The 24465-nt window shown below is 43.1% G+C and overlaps 1 pseudogene across 1 annotated transcript in view; it reads left to right on the top strand.

Moving 5' to 3' along the window:
- LOC145351774 (organic cation/carnitine transporter 2-like) overlaps positions 1-24210 on the top strand; it is a 36181-nt pseudogene extending 11971 nt beyond the window's left edge. The window contains exons 4-10 of the transcript XR_013888452.1: positions 3141-3312; positions 7123-7249; positions 8710-8810; positions 13168-13380; positions 14991-15175; positions 19272-19407; positions 23365-24210. The product of XR_013888452.1 is annotated as an organic cation/carnitine transporter 2-like (transcript). The remainder of the gene's footprint in view (positions 1-3140; positions 3313-7122; positions 7250-8709; positions 8811-13167; positions 13381-14990; positions 15176-19271; positions 19408-23364) is intronic.
- Positions 24211-24465: the final 255 nt, after the last annotated feature.

Below are 24465 nucleotides of genomic sequence, written 5' to 3'. Positions count from 1 at the left end.
ATTAAGAATCTACTGATGACCATGAAACCATTGTTGAATGTTGGATAAACCCATCTGGTTCACTAATGTTCTTTAAGGAAGGAAATCTTCCGCCCTTACCCGGTCTGGCCTACATGTGACTCCAGCAATGTGGTTGACTCTCAACTGCCCTCCAAGGGCAGCTAGGGATGGGCAATAAATACTGGCCAGCCAACGACGCCCATGTCCCACAAATGAATTTTAAAAAATCTTCCTGTCCATCAACATCAACTGCGATTGAAACAAAAGGTACTGGAATTGCGAGCACATTTAACAGACAAGAACAGGACCAAATGGGGCTTTATGTGATTCAGCCGGAGCTGACAGGGAAAGACTCAGCCAGCTATCCACCATATCAATAACATTCCCTGTGCCATTAGAATTAAGGAAAGGGGGAAGAGAATCATGAAAGAGGCATCAGCCATGTGAGAGAGAGTAATGGCTTTATTGGGGGGGCCGGGGAATCAATGATGGCCTTGAAGATGCTGCTGAGAAAATCAGTAGCTGTAGAAAGGTCAAACAGCCCAAGGTTAATGATTTTGAAATGTGATTATATGCGAATTGGAACCGGGATAAACATCATTATGAAGGGACTTCCTGCATTGGTTAAAATAAGAAATGGTTACAGATGTTAATCAGAATGCCAGTGAGATAAGTTCCTGTAGACAGATTGGTTTATTGTCATCATTGACTGTTTAACTTTCTTGTACCCAGAGATAATAATTATCTCCAGTCTCAATGTCTGTTAGACATTTCTGTTTTTAATTGCTTTTAAAAATGCCCATCGCATTTTTCTCTTGTCCCTGTTATGTTCCATACAAAAGGGCTGACATATCTGCAGACAGGCTGCTTCATATGGCTTGGTTTGTAGATTATTTTTATTGAGCAAATTAATGATTGAAAATTTTTTAAATAAATTAACAAAAAGAATAGTGATAATGGCAGCGAAATAAAATTAGGAAATAATTCACATTCACGGTAATACTTGACTTGGACATTCATGTGAACATGAGGATATAGGAGCGGGGGTTGTCCATTTGACTCCCTCAAGCTTGTTCTGCTATTTAACTAGAATCTTCTCCCTGAACAACATCTTCCTTGCACAAACCCCAGGTCCTGAGATATCTAGAAATCTATTGACCTCTGCTTAGAACATTCTAAGTAAGAAGTCTCATAACACCAGGTTAAAGTCCAACAGGTTTATTTGGGATCACACGCTTTCAGAGCACTGCTCCTTCAACTGGTGAGTAGCAGTGCTCCGAAAACTCGTGATTCCAAATAAATCTGTTGGATTTTAACTTGGCGTTGTGAGAATTCTTACCGTGCTCACCCCAATCCAACGCCAGCATTTCCACATCATAGAACATTCTGAGCCAGCACAACTTTCTGGGGCAGAAAATTCCAAAGATTCACCAGCTGTGAAGAAGTTAATGTTTATTTATTAGTGTCACAAGTCATCTTACATTTACACTGCAATGAAGTTGCTGTGAAAATACCCCAGTCACCAAACTCTGGTGCCTTTTCAGATACACCGAGGGAGCATTTAGCATGGCCAAATACATCCAACAAGCGCGTCTTTTGGACTGTAGGAGAAAACAAGAGCACCCAGAGAAAATCCACACAGACACAGGGAGAATGTGCAAACTTCACACAGGCAGTGACCCAAGCCAGGAATCGAACCCGTGTCCCTCACACCGTGAGGCACCAGTGCTAACCACTGTGTCACCGTGCCGCCCTTAAACTCCTCTTCAACTTGATCCAACATTGCATACTTCTTATTCTGAGACTATATCCCATGATTCTGAATCCATTCCCCCCATCAAAATAAAAGAAACATCCTTCCTGCGTCTCCCTTATCAGACCCTACTAGAAATTTTTACTACAATGAGATAGTCTCTCAATCTTCTGAACTCTAAAGAATGCAGGCACAGTCTCCTCAATTTTTTCTTTGGGACAACCTCAGCATCTCAGGGATTAGTCTGGTGAACCTCCATTGCACTACATCTATAACCAGTATATTTTTATGTTGTAGCATCACCAAGGTTCCTGACAACAGCAGGAAGTTTTCTGTTCTCCTGTACTCAAATGGCCATTCACTAAAGCCTTCCCAATTCCTTTGCTGTATCTGCATGTTAACTTTCAATGACTTTTGAATAAGCACATAGAGGTCCCTTTGGGCATTAACATTTTCCAATTTCTCCCCGGTTAACAGACATTCCAAATTTTTGCTTTTCCAGTTAAAGTGGGTGACTGCATTTTTCCACGTTATAGTCTATCTGCCATGTTCTTGCCCACTCACTTAGTCTGTTTAAATTCCCTTGAAGCCAATTTGCACCCTCCTCAAAGGTCACATTCTCACAAGTTTTGTGTCGTCAGCAAACATGAAAATATTACATTTTGGCCATATCCAAATCACTTATATAGATTGTGAATAACTGGGGCTCAAATATTTAACTTTGCTATTCACCACTCATTACAGCCTGCCAACTTGAGATTGATCCATTTATCCATACTTTGTTTTCTGTCCATTAACTAATATTCAATCTATGCCAGGCATTTCCACAGTCCCACCTACTCTAATTTTGCTTATTAACCTCTTGTCTGACCTTATCAAAAGCCTTTTGAAGATCCAAATCCCCTGGTTCTCCTTTATCTATTCAGTTTATAACATCCTCAAAAAACTCCAACAGGTTTGTCAGACGTGATTTCCAATTTATAAATCTATATCCACTCTTCCCAATCTCACAATTGTTTTCCAAGTTGTCACATCCTTAAGAAAAGATTCTAGCATTTTCCCTATTGCCGATGTCAGGCTAACAGGTCTGAGGTACCCCCTTTTCTACTCCTTTCTAAAATATTTGGATGATCTTTGCTACCTTCTAATCTTTAGGCACTGTTTCAGAATCCATAAATGTTTGAACGATGATCACCAATATACCCATTATCATCACAGTCATGTCACTCAAGATTTGGGCATGTAGATCCTCAAGTCCAGGGCATTTACTCAAGGGCATTTAATCAACATTCATTCCATGTTAACATCTTTAGCAGTACTTTTTTACTAATGCTAATTCCTTTCAGATCCTCAGTCTCACTAGTCCTTCCCTCTTCTCTTTTTACAGGATCAGAACTCCTTGGAAAGTCCATCCGGGTTACATTCGCGACCGTGGGATCTTTTATTCCTTATGCATTTGGCTATATGTTCCTGCCCTTAGTTGCATACTTTGTACGAAGCTGGTGGATGTTGCTTTTCATTCTGTCTCTCTTTGGCTTCCTGTACATTCCCTTATGGTGGTAGGTAGGAATTGGAACTTTAATCAATGTCATCAATAGGTAAGACATTCGTTGCTGTTAACTTTTGCCACTGATTCCAATCAGGATAAAGAAAACGAGTGATCTTCCTAGGTGAGGGTAAGGATGGGGATCAGCATTGACAATGTTTTAGAGAGGGGTGGTGATGTCTACTTGACAATGATAGTAGGCCAGATGTTCAGTGTCAGTAATTTTTACCTTTACTCTCAAGGAACTAACACCTAGTTTTGGATTCTCTACTAAGAGGAATAATCCACCCAGTCAGTATCCCTTACGATATTGAAGATTTTGATTAACTCATCTTTTATTCTTAGAAACTCTAGTAGATACAAGCCTAACCTCTACAACCCTTCCTCAGAAGACAAATGATCCATTCCTGGTTTTAATCTAGTAAAACTTCTCTGAGCTGCTTCTAATACATTTACATCTTTCCTTAAATAATGGCTAATACTGTACAAGATGTTGTCTCACCAATAACCCGTACAACTGAAGCGTAAACTCCCTACTTTTGTAATCAATTTCCCTCACTATAAATAATAATATTCTATTAGTTTTCATAATTACTTGATGTACCTGTATACTAGTCTTTTATGATTCAGCTACTAGGGCACCCAGATCCTTCTGCACCTCAGAGCTTTCAATCTCTCACCATTTAAATAAAAAGTTTCTTTTTCATTCTGCCACAATGGACAATTTCACATTAGCCTAGATCATACTTTATTTGCCAGATTTTTGCTGACTTATTTAACCTTCAATATCTTGTTGCAGTCTCCTTGCGCCCTATTCAAGATTTACTTTCTTATCTCCTTTGTGTCGTCAGCAAATTTAGGAACCATTTAGAGAATCAAATTTAAGTGTGAACTATACTCTAAATGGCAGAACTCTTAGGAACGTTAACATAAAGAGGGAGCTGGGTGCGCAGGTCCACAGTTCTCCAGAAGTGGCAAGGTGATTAAGAAGACGTTTGGCATGTACGCCTTTTTTGGCTGGGGCATTGACCACAAGAGTTGGGAAGTCAAGCTACAGCCATATAAAACCTTGGTTAGGTCGCATCTGGAGTATTGCATGCAATCCTGGTCAGCACGCTACCAGAAGGATGTGGAAGCTTTGGAGAGAGTGCAAAGAAGGTTCACCAGGATATTGCCTGGTTTTGAGGATGTTGCCAATGAGAAGTTGAATAAACTGGGATTGTTTTCACTGGAAAGATGGAGGCTAAGGGAGGACCTGATAGCTGTCGACAAAATTATGAGAGGCATAGATTCAAGCTGAGAGGGGGATCGTTTAATGGAGATGTGCGGAGGAAAATTTTCATGCAGAGACTGATGGGTGTCCTGAATGCGCTGTCAGGGGAAGTGGTGGAAGCAGGCACATTAGCATCCTTTAAGGGGCATCTGGATGGGTATGTAAATAGGGAGGAAATTGAGGGAAATGGACTGAGAAAGGGCAGAAGATTTTTTATTTAGTTTAGTTAGGGCATCATGATTGGCATAGGCTTGAAGGGCTGAAGGGCTTTTTCCTGTGCTGTACTTTCCTTTGTTCTTTGTTCAGTCCCTTCATCTAAATCATTCCCCTAAATTGGAAAAAGTTGAGACCGAAACATTCATTCCTGTGGCACATCACACGTCACATCCTGCCAGCCAGATAATGAAGGGGATGGATAGGGTAGAGGTAGAGAGATTCTTCCCGCTCAGAAAGGACAGCAGGACTAGAGGGCAGAGCCTCAAGATAAGGGGGGTGCAGTTTAGAACAAAGTTGAGGAGGAACTTCTTCACTCAAAGGGTGGTGAATCTCTGGAATTCTCTACCCGTTGAAGTGGTGGAGGCTGCCTCGCTAAATATATTTAAGTCACGGGTAGATAGGTTTTTGGTAGGCATGGGAATTAAGGGTTGTGGGGAGAAAGCGGGAAAGTGGAACTGAGCCACTTCAGATCAGCCATGATCTTATTGAATGGCGGGGCAGGCTCAAGGGGCTCGATGGCCTACTCCTGCTCCTATTTCTTATGTTCTTATGTAGAAAAAGACCCATTTATGCCAACTCTCTGTTTCCTGTTAGCTAGCCAATCTTCACTCCATGCCAGTGTCTTACTGTCTACACTATGAGCTTTTGTTTGATGTAATAACATTTTATGTGGTGCCTTGTTAAATGCCTTCTGGAAATCTAAGTACAGTACATCCAATAGTTCGCTTTAATGCATGACACACATAGTTCTTTCAAAGAACTCCAATAAATTGGTTAAAGATGATTTACCTTTCATGTTGACTTTGCCTGATTGCCTTGACTTTTTTCCAAGTGTCTTGCTACAACATCTTCAATAACGGATTCTATAGCATTTTCCCTACGACAGATATTTGGCTAACTGGCCTGTAGTTTTCTACTTTTTGTCCTTCTCCCTTCTTGAATAAAGGAATTACATTTGCTATTTTTCAATCCAATGGAACCTCCCCAGAAATTTTAGGGAATTTTAGAAAAATGTATCAACTATCTTATCATCTTGAGACTTCAGTATCCACCTGGACCTGGGGATTTATCAGCCTACAGACCCGACAGTTTTCTCAGTTCTGTTTCCGTGGTGATTGTAATTTTCCTGAGTTTCCTCCCTCCTTTGTATTTCTTGATTTACAGCTATTTCTGGAATTTGCATGTGTTCTCTACAGTGAAGACAGATATAACATACCTAGTTAATTCAATCTCCATAGCCCTACTTTCCATTATTAATTTCCCCGATTCATTCGTGTTAATCTTAAACCTGTGTGTATTAGTTAAGCTAAAGGGGGGATAAAGGAGTATTGCATTATAAACCATTTTTCATGTTTAACAGGGATGGGCCACAAATGTTGGATTAGCCAGCGAAGCCGTCATTCTGTCAAAAATGAACTTTTAAAAAAATGTTGTTTTTCTTGTTGGTAAAACCAATTAGCACTCCTGTGACCCTGTTCCTCATTGTTAAAACAAATAAAAGTTACAGCCTTTTGAGCCATGTTTTGGAAGATGGTCAGTGATTAACTGTTGGCCTGTTCCTCCTCTCCCTGGTTGATGGGAGCACACCACCACCCCCCCACCCGCCCTCCGCCCCCACTCCCACCACCCCCAAACTGCTGATAAAATGCTAGTACAGGTGGCATAAGGCTCTTAGTTGGCCATATGAGAGGCTCAATTGATGTCTAGGTGAACTAGGAGGTACCATGCCTCCCATGCCACTTTGCCAGCCTTCCTGCCTCCGGCTCCATCCATAAAGGAACTGCAAATTCAGCCAGATGTTCATTTTTCCCCAAGAGTTTGTTTTTGAGTCGACGGGATGGATTTTTATCAATATCATATGTGTTATTTCGCATTGCCAGAGCGGAGCGTAATTGGAAACTCTGTCGGGGAAGATTACCTCCTGCTTTCCCTTCCATTAAAATGAATGAAATTAAGAGTCAGCAAGAGATGTGCAATTTCCATTGATGGATTTTCATTTCCACACCAATAAAATGGCGATAAAGAGAATAGCCTACCCCAGTTTTTAATTTCCCTTTAGGTCTCCCTGAACTACACTCAATATCAGGGTCAGACCCTGTCCAAATATTGCCAGACAGTTGCTAACGTGCTCTTAATCTAGGCATTTCCGCCTTCTGTCAATTTCCAGAAACATCATCCTTTGCCATTGCCATTTCTGAATCAACTGCTTGATTAGAATAGAAATATATGTTAATACCCATACATTAAGGCATATTTTAATATTAATAATAACTAATCAAATAATTTGTATGATGTTCATACTCTTTGCTTAACACAAAATAATCATAATTCCAGGTTTATTCCTGAATCCCCTCGCTGGCTGTTGATAAAGGGAAGAGTACAGGAGGCTGAAGAAATTCTCCAACACATGGCTAAGAAAAACCATATCACTCCACCAGAGGTTCTCTTCAGTGATCTCGAGGTATTGACACATGGTATTGCATTTATTTCCTGTTTGTTCTTTCAGTCAATTAATGCAGACCTACCCATTTATTGTCAATATTTCTCATACCGTTTTCTGTTGTGAAGGCATTGACTCTTTGGCTATGATGTGGTTCTATGAGTATCAGTCATTTCCCCTGTCTAAATGATTATTCTTTTCCAGCAATGAGCCCAGAGAGTGTGGGGACTGTACTCACTTGTGCACCTCTGGCTGGTTCTGCTCACCAGGTGGACACCGATCTGAATGGACAATGTAAACTGGGGGCAGGGGGGAAGCTATCAGGCATAAAAGCCTGGTAATCATATTTGAATTCACGCAAATAGAGATCCCGACCTTCAAAGTCAGGATTCTGATTACATCATTGGCAGATGATGGAGACAATTGATCACTGAAATCCTACCAGCTAAAAAGTTAATTCAGGATTTCTCTGCAATTCTCTGTTCCCTCCACCATTCCTGCCCCAGAAAATGGTAAATCTCTCTGGTGGTACAGTGGTTAGCACTGCTGCCTCACAGTGCCAGGGACCTGGGTTTGATTCCTAGCCTGCGTCACTGTCTGTGTGGAGTTTTGATGTGGAGATGCCGGCGTTGGACTGTGGTAAACACAGTAAGAAGTCTCACAACACCAGGTTAAAGTCCAACCAGTTTTTTTTGATAGTAAACCCAAACTGGTTGGACTTTAACCTGGTGTTGTGAGACTTCTTACTGTGTTGACATTCTCCCTGCATCTGTGTGGGTTTCCTCCGGGTGTGTTGGTTTCCTCCCACAGTCTGAAAGATGTGTTGGTTAGGTGCATTGACCCGAACAGCGCTGGACTGTGGTGATTTGGGGGATTTCTCAGTACTTCATTGCAGTGTTAATGTAAGCCTTATTAATGTAAGCCTTACTTGTGGCTAATAAATAAACTTTAGATTACTTTTTATTCACGAGGTGTGCTCATTCCTGGCAAGGCCAGCATTTGTTACCCATCTATAATTAACCTTGAGGGGGTAGTGGCAAGCTGTCATCTTAAATTGTTCCACTCCATGTGGTATGTATTCACTCACAGTTCTATTAAGAAGAGAGTTCAATATTTTGACCTAGCAATAATGAATGAAAATCAATACATTCCAGTCAGAATGCTGTGTAATTGGGAAGAGAACTTGTAGATAGTGATGTCCCCTTGCACCAGCTGCCTGCCTTCAAGGTGGCAGACATTGCAGGTTTGGAAGCTGCTGTCAAAAGAGGCTTAGCAGCTTGATGCATTGCATTTTATATGCAAACGTGGTGGAGGGAATGAATGTTTAAAGTGATATGCTGCAAATGGGAAAGTTTACTCTGAACTGTTTTCAATTTATTATTTTGGATCATCGATTACTGTTATAAATAAGTAGAAATAGATTATAATACAAATACATTATTATGTTTGGTGACAATGAATCCTCTCTGTTTTCCTTCCAGCTCAAAGATATGAAAGCTAAAAGTGAACAATCTCATTCAATTATTCACTTGTTTAAAACACATAATATCCAAGCCATCACTACCATAAACTTTCTAGTGTGGTGAGTATTTGATTCCAGAGATGGAGTCCATTCAGCTCATTGAGTCCACACTGGCTGTGTTGAAGAACAGCCTAGTTAGTCTCATTCCCCTGCTCTTTCTCCCTGTCCCTAGAATTATTTTCTCCTTCAAGTTATTATTCAATTTAATTCTGAAGGCTATTGTTGAAACTCTATCCACCATCAGGCATTCCAGCACGGTGGCACAGTGGTTAGCTCTATTTTCTCACAGCACCAAGGATCCAAGTTTGACTCCTGGCTTGGGTCACTGTCTGTGCAGAGTCTGCATGTTCTCCATATGGATTTCCTCTGGGTGCTCTGGTTTCCTCCCACAGTCCAAGAGACATGCTGGTTAGGTGCATTAGCCATGCTAAACTCTCCCTCACTGTACCCGAACAGGCGCCAGAGTGTGGCAACTAGGGGATTTTCACATTAGCTTCGTTGCAGTGTTAATGTCAGCTGACTTGTGACACTAATAAATAAACTTAAAAATTCAAGCCATCCCTGACAAAAGATAGTTGTTCTTTCTCCTGTCTTTGGTTCTTTTGCCAATCACTTTAAATCTGTGTTTTATGGTTAATCAAATCCCTATCCACTGAAAACAACCTTTCCTTGCTCAATGTATAAAATCACTAACCTCTTGCTCCGAGGAGAAAAGTTACAACTTCTCCATTTGATCTATTTAACTGTAATCTTTCATCTCCAGAAACATTGGAACAAATCTCTTCTGTATTTGCTCAAATGTCTTCACACTTTTCCTAAAGTATGTTTCCTAGGCATGGATACAGCAATCTCTTCAAAGCTGATTGAGGGTTTAATGTGTGATCAGCATAACTACCCGGCTTCTGTATGCTATGGTCTAAAAATTGATTTGCTCTCATTTTAGGGTAAGAGTCACATTTTCCAAGCAGTTCATGCTGAGCCTATGAAGGCAGGCAGCGTGTAAACTTTGTGCTGTCTTCTCATTTGGATTATTCTAGCATTCCAACAAGTGCAATATTTGGACCAGATTTTACGTGCATTAACCAGCGTGCTTTAGCAGGGTAGTATGGAAAGTACAGAAGGTGCTAATACCACTATCTTCCTGCTCGCCGCACCCACTGAGTTCATTCCCATAACGTCAAAGTTGCCAATCCATCGACCATATTTACTTAGCAAATCTATGATTAATTGAGGTTGCATCATTTCTGCACCCAGTGGACTGTGCATATATCTGCAGTGTCCACTGGTGCAGTGAAACTCCTTTTAGTTAATGAAGCCTCTGACAGCTCATGGGGGCCCTGATGATCACATGTGTGCTGTCAATGAGATCTTGCCTTTGGCAAAATCCAGCGATAGAATCCAATCATTTAATGGGTCACACGGTGGCACAGTGGTTAGCACTGCTGCCTCGCAGCGCCAGGGAACCTTCTGGCCTTGGGTGACTGTGTGAAATTCTATGGTGTTTCCTCCTACACTCCAAAGATGTGTGTGTTAGGTGGATTGGTCATGCTAAATTTCCCCTTAGTGTCAGGGGAACAAGTAGGGTTATTATGGCAGTGACAGGGCTAGGGCCTGGATGGGATTATTTTCGGTGCAGGTTCATGGGCCGAATGGCCTCCTTCTGCACTCTAGGGATTCTCTGGTTCTTCTATGATTCCTTTGACTGTTTACATCAGTTTGGTAGTGCATACATTAGCTGGCTCTCCTGAGGAAGTCCTAGGTCAGTATTTTGAAGCAGCGTTGGAACACAGAATAGCACAGCACAGGAACAGGCCCTTTGGCCCATATTATTGTGTCAAATATCTACCTAAATGTTTGACTCTGCAGCAGTTGATTGCAGCTATCATATTTCCATCTTTTAAAGCCTGATGTGGCTCTGCTATCCTGTGTCTTCCCTGCTCGCCTTACAATATTGAGAGAGGCTCACAAAATCGCAGTCTATTAAGTCCTTTATTGTGTTAAATAACTGCAAATTGTCCATTTCAAAAAAATATGTGCCATTCCATAGAAGCTTGGTGCTGTTGCTGGTAAAATCCTCCATAGCACCACCCCCTGCAATTTTATACCCCGTCCTACAGCCTCCAGCTTCATCCTTTTAGGGTCTGTCAAATCAAAGGCACAGCACCTGCATGTTTGCTGACTAGTCCATTAAATCACACAAGTAGAGAGGGATAAAGTGGTCCCTCTTATGGCTAATGAATGTTTAACTGTACATGCTTAGCACAGGGTGTCCATTGAACACGCACAGTCCACGTTTACAGAGTGTACACTAAATCATCCTGAGAGGCTGCGTAGCATCACCAGGGAAGAGTCATAGCACAGTAAGAGGCCATTCAGCCCATTGTGTCTATGCCAGCCAAACAAGGGGAAAAAAAAAGGCTGCTTATTTTAATCCCACTTGCTGGCACCTGATTTGTAGGTTTGCAGGTTAAAGCATTGCAGCTGCAGATCCAGATCACCTTTAAATGAAAGAAATGTTGACCACTGATTGCAGCCAGCAACAAAACGATGAGCTTCTGAGATTTCCTGTGTTCCGTCTACCCCTGTCGTCTCAACTCTTACCTTTCCTTCCTCCGTCCCACACCCCACACCTACTGAATAACACTTCCCCTCACCTCGCCAATTTTAACTCTGTGGTCACAACAAATGTGAAGCATTAAAATGGGGATCAGAATACGAAAGATGAAGCCAAAAGCAGAGGATCATCTAGACTTGAAACATCAGCATTTTTCTCTCCTCACAGATGTTGCCCGACCTGCTGAGATTTTCCAGCATTTTTCTTTTGGTGGGAATAATGAAGCTCTGCAATGGAGGTTTTACTGAGTAACTGCCTTGTTCTTTTCCTACAGATCTGAGTGTCTCTCTTACACTGGAAGTTAGCCAGTGCTGGCTATTTAAACCATCTTTAGGCCGTCTTCCTTTCTGAACTTGCAACAACAGCGACATAATATCACAGATATTTAGAGCATGCGGCATTGTGGCTTTGTTAATTACTGGTTCAGGGACTTGGAATATTGATCCAGAGACAAGTACTCAAATCCCACCATTTTAGCTGGGGATTTGCAAACAAATACATAACCAAAAATCTGGACCCAAAAGCTGGTTTCACGAATGTGGCGCTGTGGTAAAAAAGCACCACTGAAGCAGTCTGTGTCCATATGAAGCAAGACCTGCAGAACTTGCAGTCTTGGGCATCCAAATAAAATGATGAGGAGACAGTCCAATTATGTAGGAGTGTGAACCATTGGAAATGGTTCAAGAAACTTAATTAAAAGTAAAACAAAGTGCATCAAAGAACAAAGAGAACAAAGAAAATTACAGCACAGGAACAGACCCTTTGGCCCTCCAAGCCTGCACCAACCATGCTGCCCTCTCCCCTTCCAGGGACCATATCCCTCTGTTCCCATCATATCCATGTATTTTTCCAGATGCCCCTTAGAAGACACTATCGTATCTGCTTCCACTACCTCCCCCAGCAGCGAGTTCTGGGCACCCACCACCCTCTGTGTAGAGCACATCTCCTTGAAACCTTGCCCCTCGCACCTTAAACCTATGCCCCTAGAAATTGACTCTTCCAGCCTGGGAAAAAGCTTCTGACTATACTCTCTCTACATAATCCTCATAATCTTGTGGACTTCTATCAGGTCACCCCTCAACTTCTGTCATTCCAGTGGGAGCAAACCAAGCTGAGGGTAGAAAAAAAGGGAACTCACTAGTTGGATAACTGGGAACTGATGTGCTGTCTTACTCAAGCCACTGGAAGGGTACAGTTTGGAATGGTACTGCATCCAGAATTTGATTTTTCAAGCATATTCCAATAAAAAAGTCTGCTTTTACTCAGTGGAGATGGGAGTAAATTTTGAAGATTAGTTACCCACAGAGAATGTTCCAGTTTACTTTCTAATAATTGAGACATAGTGGCACAGTTATTAGCACAGTGCCAAGGACCCAGGTTCAATTCCTAGCTTTGGACACTCTCTGTGTGGAGCTGGCATATCTCCCTGCATCAGCGTGGGTTTCCTTTGGGTGATCCGGTTTCCTCCCACAGCCTGAAAGATGTGCTGGTTAGGTGCATTGACTGTGTTAAATTCTCCCTCAATGTACCCCAACAGATGCTCCAGTGTGGCGATTAGGGAATTGGCACAGTAACTTCATTGCAGCGTTACTGTAAACCTACTTGTGACACTAATAAATAAACTTTAGTTCACTGATATCAAGACAGAGCATGGAGCCAGATCAGGTGCTTGCTCTCTGGATGGAAATGATGGGTAGAACGGGGAGCACAAATCAGCAGGAAAGAAAATCAAAGCAAAATGGGGTGGGGGAAGGAATGTTTTAAAAACAGTTTTACAAGATTATTTTTCCCTTTTTGGTGCAGGATGATTCTAACAGCTGAATACTTTAGCCTGTCTTTGAACACACCCAACCTCCATGGTGATGACTATTTGAACTGTTTCCTCGCTGGTGCTGTTGAAGTTCCGGCCTACGTAGCAGCTTGGCTTTTCCTCCAGAGGTTTTCTCGCAGGTTCAGCCTTTCGGGCTCACTTCTTCTTGGTGGAATTGTCCTTTTCTTCATTCAGCCCATACCTTCAAGTAACGTTTTAATGTGCAGTTAAAAATTGCAATATCTACTGTTAAATGTTTTTAAGCAGCATTTTATGATCAGTTGAAGTGAATGTGTAGCGTAGTCGTTAAGAGACCTGAGCATTCTGTCACACTAATCCACAGACTGTGAAAACTCATCACAACTTCAGTGATATTCGCCGAGCTATATGGGTAAGATGGTGAGGGGACAGCAGTGAGGGAGGGGAAATTGATGGTCACTGATCCTAAGCCAGTTTTTTATTCATAGAATCATTATTGTGCAGAAGGAGCCATTCAGCCCATTGAGCCTCCACCGACAACAATTCGTCCAGGCCCTATCCCTGTAATCCCATGTATCCCCTACTAATCCCCCTGACACTAAGGGGCAATTTGGCATGGCCAATTCACCCACCTTGCACATCTTTGGGCTGGGAGGAAACTGGAGCAGCCAGAGGAAAGCCAGACAGACACAATCACCTAAAACTGGAATTGAACCCAGGTTCCTGGCACTGTGAGGCAGCAGTACTAACCATTGTGCTACTCTGCCGCTAATTCCTCAAACTTTACTTAGCACCAGCATTGACTGAAAAACTAAATCATTGAAACCACCTGATCATCTCTTGATATGTAGTCAGCCCAGCACCTTCACACTGCCCAAGGGGCACACAGAACTGCCTACCAGGCACCGGGCAGTGCCAAAGGGGCAGGACCAGAGAGCAGGCCTATTTGGGGGGGTGATTTACTGGGGGAGCAATTGATGGTGGTGTGGGGACCCGCTGCCACTCTGCAATGGGATTAGTGGCGGAGGGAGGGAGGAGGGGGATTGGGGTTGGCCATGGAGTTGGGGGTTTCAACTGGCCATGGCGGGGAGGGTCAGGGCTGGCTATGGGGTTGGGGTGGAAGGTGGAGTTGGCCGAGTTTGGGCTGGCCATGGGAAAGGGAGAAGGGCTAGCCCAAGGTTGGTCCGGGGGTGTCAGGTAGACCAGCGATTGTTGGGAAGGCTGGCAATTGTAGGGGAGCCCAATGTGCATGCGTTGACTTCCCCACTGACAGATCGGCACTCAATGGCTCGCTCAGCACACCGATGCCAGCCTCTTGGTGTTGGGAAGGAGAGGAGGTAGCTAGTGAGGACCTATCTCCTACTTTACAATGTGAATCTCTGTGAGGCACACTATGATACACAGAGTGTGGGACACTTGTTTAGGTATGTAGGCCCAAAAGCAAATGGAAAAATCTCCTGTTTGCCCACCCGTTGGGCACTTAGTTTTGTTTGGATGAATCCTGGCCTTCCTCATCTCAGTTTTTCCTCATCTCAGTTTTAAATCTACCACCTTTCAACCTATACCCGTGACGCCTTGTTCCAGATCCTTGTATGTCTAATCCTTCAGTGTAGAATTTCACTTATTGTGAAATCAAAGACAAATTAATTTTCATCTATTAATTTTAATGGATGGAGAGCAGCACCATTAACTCCCACTTCTGGCTGTTAAAGGTTTGTGCGCGAAGCACATATCTGGAGAGTCAGCCCATGTGTTGAATGACTGACAGGATTATACAGATGTATGTGTGTAAACAGGCATACTTTCTGTAAAATTCACCATTATCTGCATGTTTTCTAAATCTTTTAGCACTTCCCACCATTCTGGTGATGATTGGAAAGTTTGGGATCACAATTTCCTTATCCATAGCTTTGGTCTACACTGCTGAGCTGTACCCAACCGTGGTCAGGAACATAGGTGTTGGAGTGAGCTTGATGGCCTCCAGGTTGGGCAGTATCATCTCGCCCTACATTTTTTATCTTGGTAAGATAGATGTTTAATTTCCGTATGGAGGTAGAATGCAATTTCTTGTATTGCCCTGATTCACTTAGGCTATTCCCAAATTCATACCATTCACGTGCACTTGGTGCAAATGAAAAGATGAATTAAGCTGCAAATATGCACAAGATATCTGCTCAATCCCCCTTTCATCAGCTTCCACTCTTCTTACATCTCCACTCTTAACCTTAGCTCCCGCATGTTTTTTTTTTAAATCTTCAATCTGAATCTCTGAGCCCCTGGCCTTCTGAAATCGCCATTCTCCCAGTTCACTTTGAATGATATACTATCCCAAACACCATGGGTGAACTTTTACAAGAAAAATTATGATTACTGAGCTGGTGCAAAAATGGGTGAGTTTCAGATCCATTTTTTGGACAAGTCCACAATCACAATCGTATGCACTTAGTAAAAAATGGGCTAAACTGTTTCTCGCCGTTAGCAGAGAGAGTAATTGCGCATTTACAGATCTCTGTGGCTGCACATGAGCAATTGCAACCAACAGAGAGGGCTTTTGGGTCTGAGAGAGAGAGAGAGAGAGAGAGAGAGACCTATCAGGCCTCTGCTGCTGCAGGTGGCCTCGACCAAACCATTCCCCCATCCCGGCTATTGTGGGGGCCCACAACCGATCTTTAGCCCCATACTGCCCAGAAATATCACCGGCCCACCACCGAAAATGATTGCTCCTGTCTCTCTCCCCCCATCCCCCCCCCCCCCCCCCCCCCCGTGATCATGATGTGGAGTCACAGAAGGCATCCCTCCCTCCCTCACCGATAGTGCTGCAAAATGGTAATGGGACCCCAGAAAATGCCACAAAGACCATGAGAGGTGAAAAATCAGATGCACACCTCAGTTCTTATATGATTGTACCAGCTAACCTTGCCCGTAGATGCCAGGGTCAGCTGATAAAATTGCCTCCCATGAGCTCGAGTTTGTAGTAACCTTTTACATGGTACTTATTAGACAGAAGGGAGAGGAACAGTTGGACTCACTGTGGAGACAAATTCCAGCAAATTCCAGACAGATCCTTAGTATTCTTTGGGTAAATCTCACCTTTTGCACATGTTCTGGACTACTGTGTTTGTGCACTGGAATAACAGAGAAGCTTACATGCTGGGGGCAGGGTGGAATTCCAGTCAGAACTTCCATTGCATCCCATTAACAGAATGTAATCAATTTCATGCCAGCCTCCAGTGTAATAATATGGTTAGCTCTTAATTGCCTTCAGAATTGGGTAACAAGTGCTGGCCCAGGCAATGATGCCCACATCTTAAAAACACATTTTAAAAAAATGGATTCCTCACCACAGACTTAATTGAGGCAGCAAGAGAAGGAAAAAGAATCTCTAACCAACATCCTCCTGCCTGATTTAATGCACCCACTTTGCAACACTCAGGAGAGGACACTAAATTAGCTCTCTGTCTGTAGTCCTTTGGAATTGTTTTTATTTATATTTCAAGCATTAGTTTCAGACTCAGATTTCTCACCAAACTGAATGTGAAATTACATATCATTTTTCCCAAAAGAATTTTTTACGAGGAGACCATTAATTGGTCCTATCTTACCTATTGCCAGGTCTAAAACAATCAGTTTCTTGGTTGGCTCCAGAACATAATTTTGTAGAAACTATCCCAAATACATTCTATGGGATGGGGCTTTCTGGCTGCGCTCGCCTCAAAACCAAAAAAATCCTCAGGTCAACGGTCTGTCTTATTTTTTTCCCTTCCTACTTTTCTCTACCAAACTGATCCCACAGCTTGTTCTTCAGAATTAAGATCTTTTCTTGATGCTGTACTGACCTCATCCTTTCTTAACAGAACTACCCCACATCCTTTTCCTTTCTTTTTCCCCTTCCTGAAATATTAAATACTCTTGAACATTCAGTTCCCAGCCTTGGTCACTTTACAGGCAGGTGTTTATAATGAGGGGAGGTCAAATTGAGGTATTCAAGATGATAAAAGGTACGGATAAAGTAGATGTGGAGCAGATGCTTCCACTGATGGGGCATTCTAGTACCAGAATTCAAAGCCTTAGGTTAGGGGATAGCAAATTTAAAACAGAGTCGAGGAGAAACTGCTTCTTCCAAAGGGTTGTGAATTATAGAATTCGCTACCCCAAAGTGCAGTAGATGCTGGGATACTGAGTAAATTAAAGGAGGGGTTAGACAGATTTTTAATTGGTGATGGGTTGGAAGGTTATGGGGAGGGGGCAGGAAAATGGGGATGAGGAGCATATCAGCCGTGATTGAAAGGAGCGGACTTGATGGGCCGAATGGTCTGATTTTACTCCTATATCTTATGAACCTGTGAACTTATGAACCCCATATCTCTACCCATGCATTTCCATTTCATCTATTTGGTCACAAATGTTTTGTGCATTCAGCCATTAATTCTATCTTTTTCCCATTTTCCCCTATTCTGAACTTATTTGCTGGTGCAGTCATGTCATTACGTTTTGTTCCTTGCAATTGCAGTCTGGTTATCCTAATGGTATTTTCTCTTTAACTTTGTCAGTTTCATCTGAAGTGAACTATAGGAGTGGCAGTAGGTGGTGTCAGTGATGAAGGAGATATTTGACTAGAAGTTCATATTGGGCCTAAAGGTTATGAATGATTTGGTCCAACATCAGAAAGGCAGAAGAATGGTAGGCAATGTACGGCTCAGACCTAAGATAATGGCTTTGATCTTCCTAATATTTAGTAGGAGGAAAGTTTTGTTCATCCAGGATTGGATGGTAGGACTGTCTTCTGAAGAGAGAATGGGCAAACTGGGCATGTAGTCTCTGGAGTTTCAAAGAATGAGAAATGATCCAATTGAAATCTTCAAAATGCAGGTAATGCAGGTAAGGTGTTTCCCTTGCCTGGGGAGTCTAGAACCAGGGGACAAAATTGTAAATTAAGGGAGATGCCACTTCAGAACAAGATGAGGAGAAATTTCTCTACATAGAGGGATGTGAATCTTTGGTATTCTCTCCTCAAGAGGGCTGTGAAAGCTCATTCACTGAGTATATCTAAAGCAGAGATTGATAGATTTCTGATGGACAATAATGATTGAATATAAAAGTAGGGAGGTCTTGCTGCAGCTGTATAGGGCATTGGTGAGGCCGCAGTTGGAGTACTGTGTGCAGTTTTGGGCGCCGCACCTGCGCAAAGATATTTTGGCCTTGGAGGGAGTGCAGAGGAGGTTTACTAGGCTGATACCGGAGTTGAGGGGGTTGAGCTATGAGGAGAGGCTGAATAAACTAGGCTTGTACTCGTTAGAGTTTAGAAGAATGAGGGGAGATCTCATTGAGACGTATAAGATGATGAATGGGATGGATAGGATAGAGGTGGAGAGGCTCTTCCCGCTCAAAAAAGACAGTAGGACTAGGGGGCACAGCCTCAAGATAAAGGGGGGGCGGTTTAGAACGGAGTTGAGGAGGAACTTCTTCACTCAAAGGGTGGTGAATCTCTGGAATTCTCTGCCCGTTGAGGTGGTGGAGGCTGCCTCGCTCAATATTTTTAAGACGCGGGTTGATGTGTTTTTGATAAGAGAGGGGATTAAGGGTTATGGGGAGAGGGTGGGAATGTGGAACTGAGCCACGACAGATCAGCCATGATCTTATTGAATGGCGGGGCAGGCTCGAAGGGCGAGATGGCCTACTCCTGCTCCTATTTCTTATGTTCTTATGTAAGGGTGTAAACGCATTGAAGTATCCATTCAACCACGATTGTATTGAATGACAGAGCAGGCTTGATGGGCTGATCAGCCTGTTGCTATGTTCCTTCCTATTCTGGATAATTGACAAACCAGATCCAATGAAAGTGTGGAGAGAAATGCTAGTGAGACAGAGTTAGGTGTCCTCAATGTACACGATCAATGTGTTTGGATTTTTTCTCGCTTTGATTTAAGAACAATGGCAAAAACAGGCTAGAGAAAACTTTAAAATAGAAACAAAATAAACACTTCTATCACGATATCAATGTATCTACATTGAAAATACAACTCAGGTTGTTGAGCATGTGACCTGTGTTACATACACTGTTTATGATTTGGTGGAAATGTGCTGATCTTCTCCTAACTTTCTAACTGTACTTTCACAGGTATTCATCATGAACTCCTGCCTTACATTCTGATGGGCAGTTTGACAGTGTTTTCAGCATTCCTGGTTCTATTTCTGCCTGAAACACTCAATATTCCTCTCCCTGAAACCATTGACCAAATGCAGAAAATGAAAAGGTATGTCTGCGCTGCCTTCATCGAATGGAGATTTTCAGCCTGTGAAGATGAGAATGGAGGTAGATCTGTGGGAGGAAGGGGTGTTGGTAAAATTAGGGGTGGGTCAATATGGGGATAATTCCAGATGCATTTCCATTGACTGGAATCTGTTCCAAAATTGGACAGCCAGTGGAAATGGTTTAGTTCCCAATCAGAGATATTCTGATGCATCTGGTGCATCTGAACTGCGAGAGGAACTCAGAGAAGAGTGCACACAATTTAGTGTCACGCTTATGAGGACCCAAATGCAAGGAGGAAGCTTGGCGGATTCAGGGATGCGTCATGTCCTCACAGCAGCTACTTTATGGCAGCCTTGTGGTGCCATGGCACAGGCAGAAGTGCAGGGGGAAGGGAGGCAAGGGAACCCAGTGGCAGGGAGCAGCTAATTTTGAGCATGCCAATAATTGCTACTTGCAAGCTCCTACTCCCAAATCCAATGACTGCTATGAATCTGCCGAACCACTGGGCAACTGAGCAAGCTGAAGAATTCCCTGTGAAAAGTAGCCCTGGAACAATGACCAAGGCTGAGCTGCTAATCTCTTGCTTATTTTAAAGTTCACATTGACAAATGCCCCTCATAGTCCAAGCAATGCATAAAGCCTCGGAGTGCAGGAAGGACAATACCTACTCCTGAGATGAGAGTTCAGAGCTTAGTGAACTGGCCAAAGTTGTTGCCACTCAGTCACAATTCACAATTATAGAATGCTTTTAATATAGAACATGTTCCAAGGTGCTTCACTGAGGAGGAAAGGAGCAAGTGCCTGTCCTTTGAGAAGCAGTGATGGCACGGTGGCAGAGTGGTTAGCACTGCTGTCTCACAGCTCCAGGGACCTGGGTTTGATTCCCAGTTTGGGACTCTGTCTGTGTGGAGTTTGCACATTCTCCCCATATTTGCATGGGTTTCCTCCGGGGTGCACAGGTTTCCTCCAACAGTCCAAACGTGTGTGGGTTAGGTTGATTGGGCAGGTTAAACTGCCTCTTACTGTCCCCGGATACACAGGTTAGCTGGGTAAATATGTAGGGTTATGGGGAGAGAGCCTGGGTGGGATTGTAGTGGGTGCAGACCCGTTGGGCTGAATGGCCTCCTTCTGCATTGTAGGGATTCTATGATTCTATAATTCTATGAAGTGATCAAAAGCTGGGTTGGAGATGTCTATTTTAAACAGGGGGAGAGGGACAGGGAGTTGGAGACATTTGGAGACAGATTTTCACAGAGCTGTGCAGTGGTAGCTATCACAATGTTGAAAAGCAGGGACGGTGGCAGACTGGTTAGCACTGCTTCCTCACAGCTCCAGGGACATGTGTTCGATATATTGGGTCACTGTCTGTGCGGAGTTTGCACATTCTCCCTGTATCTGTGTGGGTTTCCTCCAGTTCTCTCCCACAGTCCAAAAATGTGCAGGTTACATTGATTGGCCATACTAAATTGTCCCTTAGTGTCTCAGGATGTATAGGTTAGCGGAATTAGTGGCGTAAATGTGTGGGGTTATGAGGATAAGGCTTGGGTGAGATTGTTGTTAGTATGGATTTGGTGGGCCAAATGGCTTCCTTCTCCAATGTAGGGATTCTATGAATCTATCAGGAAAGGTAGTGAACAGGTTGGAGGTGAAGAGAGGTTTTAAAGGTAAGAAATTGAGTCTCAATTAAGATCTGAGCCTCTATGAGACCTATTTCAGTGTATTTCTTATTAGTGTATTATTCCAATAGATATTCCAAGGGTCTTTATAAGACCCTTGTCAGGCCTCATTTGGAGTACTGTGCGCAGTTCTGGTCGCCTCACTATAGGAAAGACGTAGAAGCTATTGAAAGGGTACAGAGGAGATTTACAAGGATGTTGCCTGGACTGGGAAGCATGCCTTATGAAGTTAGGTTGAGGGAGCTGGGTCTCTTTTCCCTGGAGAGACGAAGGTTGAGAGGCGACCTGGTAGAGGTTTATAAAATGTTGAGAGGAATGGATAGGGTGGATTCTCAGAGGCTATTTCCCCTGGTTGAAATGGTCGCTACGAGAGGACACAGATTTAAGGTGTGGGGAGGAAAGTACAGAAGTGATGTTAGGGGTAAGTTTTTCACTCAGAGGGTGGTGAGTGAGTGGAATCGGCTGCCGTCAGTGGTGGTGGAGGCGAACTCGTTGGGGTCTTTTAAAAGACTTCTGGATGAGTATATGGGGTTTTATGGGATTGGGGGTTATGGATAGGTGTTGATGTGATCGGCGCAACTCGTGGGCCGAAGGGCCTGTTTGTGCTGTAGTGTTCTATGTTCTATGTTCTATGCCATTCCTAACCTTAGAACTAATTGGCCAAGACCCAGCTTTCCTGATTTTTTTTCTAAAATCCCAACTCAGGTGAGGAAAGTTGGAATGTTGCTTCACTGGTTGTACTGACTGCTTTTCTTGCCTGTCTGAAAATTAAAGTGAAGGGGCTTTTAAAAGATCGGGACACAGTTTTAGAGGACGTGAAAAGACAGTAACCAGTGGCGCGACAATCAGATACAAACACTGAATATGCATATTCGAGTCAATGTAAAAGTTGGGATCCCTGTTACATCTCCCTGTGGGAGATGGGGACAATTACCAGGAGAAATCACACCAACCTAAAAGCTGCTTTGGTTCTCCCACTCCCACCCCCTCCACCGTTCCCACCATGCCCCCCCCCCCCCCCCCCCCCCCACACACACACACACACACACACAAAATGCAGGCAGAAGTTTTTCACCAATGAATGCTAATGAAAAATTTGGTTTTTCCTAATGTCCCAATTATCTTTATTCTATATCACAGCCAGATATTGAATATTGGGGTTTTGCAGACTGCAGTCCAAAGGTGTGTAGGTTAGAACATAGAAAAAACTACAGCACAAACAGGCCCTTTGGCCCACAAGCTGCGCCAAACATATCTCTACCTACTAGGCTTACCGCTAATCCTCAATCCTACTAAGTCCCATGTACTCATCCAGAAGTCTCTTAAAAGACCCTATCAAATCTGCCTCCACCACCACCACCGGCAGCCGATTCCACTCACCCACCACCCTCTGAAAAGCTTACCCCTGACACCTCTTCTGTACCCACTCCCCAGCACCCTAAACTTGTGTCCTCTTGTGGCAGGTTAGGTGAATAGGCTGTGTTTAATTGTCCCTTAGTGTCCAAAGATATGTAGATTGGGTGGATTAGCCATGGTAAATGTGTGGAGTTACAGGGATCGGGTGGAGGGGAGGACCAAAGTGGGGTGTGCTTTCAAAGAGTCAGTGCAGACTCGATGGGCCAAATAGCCCCTTTCTGCACTATAAAGATTCTGTATTGGTGGGATGGAACCTCATTGAAGTTAATGGCAACATTTTCAACAGGGTTTCAGATGATCTAACTCCATGTACATGTGGCACTGAACTTTTGATGTCCTGATCTATAGATTTCAGTGTTACAAGTTGAAGCAGATTTAACTGAAAACAATGAACGCTATCTGGAATAAGTGAAATATTCCTTCCAAAACATTTTAATACTCCATACAAAGAAAATAAACATAAGGCTTCTCAGCTTAGCATGTCTTAATGAGTTAATTCTAATGTTTTTCCATTCCACCAGCACATTTATTGCCTGAATATTGACTGTTTTTGCTTGTGCACCCTGCCTATTGATTTTTCTGATCAATCTGAGCTTGATTGAAAGGTGCCGATCTCAGGTACAAGACTTATATTCCCATCATACCTGATACCTCCGCATGCTTTATTCTTTGCAATCTGTGGCATAGTAATGCATTGGTACATTGGCAGACTTCATTGTCATATCAGCTGACCCTAAACCTTTCTGAATTGTTCAAACAAGATCAATCTGTTACGAAAAATGTGATTGTGTCTAAAAAAAAGGAAGGTGACAAAAAAATCAGCTGGTGTTCATTATTTATGATAGTATGTTTTTATCCGATTGCAGGTTCAAACATAGAGGCACTGACAAAAATTACTAACATTTTTATAAAAACTGCTGGAGAAGCCAGCAGAGTAATCAGTGAGATGGAGGAGGTTTGACCCCAGATCAATGGAAAAATGGACAAGGAATCGATTCTTTCCAGTTTATGCCACGGACTAACATCATTATGAAATTGAAGTATATGTGTATATCATTGCAATAAAAATACTCAGGGACCATTGTCACATATTCAGATCAATGGGATACTGCACCAGTTCATGTTTCTTACATTTTCTCACTTCCATTTGGAAACATCTGGGATATTTGTGTGTAACGCAAAACTTGATGTCACAGTTGGGCTAAAAGTATTATGGAGTCAACTTTGACATTTGGACACTGGACCAACGGGGCACACTGGTGAACTGGTATGTTGCCCATGACTGCAGAGATGATAACTTCATTAAAATCCAGTCACTGCACTCCTGACGTTGCTCCCAGGGTTGGGGCCTCCCCTAATTCAGCTGCCCTGGCTTCCAGCAAGGTGATGGGAGCTAGGACACAGTCCGAGGTTGACGTCTCAGGATGTGACCAGCTCAGATTATGTTTAAGGAATCTGAAGGGGGAAAGCCTGCTCCCTTGCAATCAGCAGACTTACTTTGACTGGACCTCATCAGCTCCTATCTCCCACAGAACAGCTGGAGCAGCGTATAACAAATCTTCTGACCTGCTGTAACCTAAGTTTGCAATCCTTGAAGTCTCAATCCTTGAATGCCACCGATAACAGGTAGAGAATTAGGGCTTTCAATAGCTAGTACCATTCAAAATACCATTCACGTGACAGTACTGTGCGTTTAAGAAATATATATGTGTCTTGTGCAGGAAGTTTTTTTAGCCGGCAGTTGATGCGGGCAAGGTTTTCCAGCTTTGGGATGAGCGTGGCTGGAAAATCCCGCCCACTGAGTTTTACAGCATAGAAGGCGGCCTTTTGGCCAATCGTGTCTGCAACAAAATGATAAAGAATAGCAAATATTGGCCAGATCGTCCAGTCTCTGGATAGTTGGAGACTAGATGGACCCCTCAAGATATGCTAGGGACCAGGGAAATCCTCGGAGGTCACAATGCAAT

This window comes from Carcharhinus amblyrhynchos, chromosome 13, assembly GCF_965287045.1.
Source record: "Carcharhinus amblyrhynchos chromosome 13, sCarAmb.v2.hapA, whole genome shotgun sequence".
In the NCBI taxonomy this organism is placed as follows: Eukaryota; Metazoa; Chordata; class Chondrichthyes; order Carcharhiniformes; family Carcharhinidae; genus Carcharhinus; species Carcharhinus amblyrhynchos.
Note: the sequence above shows the minus strand (reverse complement) of the source record. Positions and strands in the feature narration are given on the sequence as shown.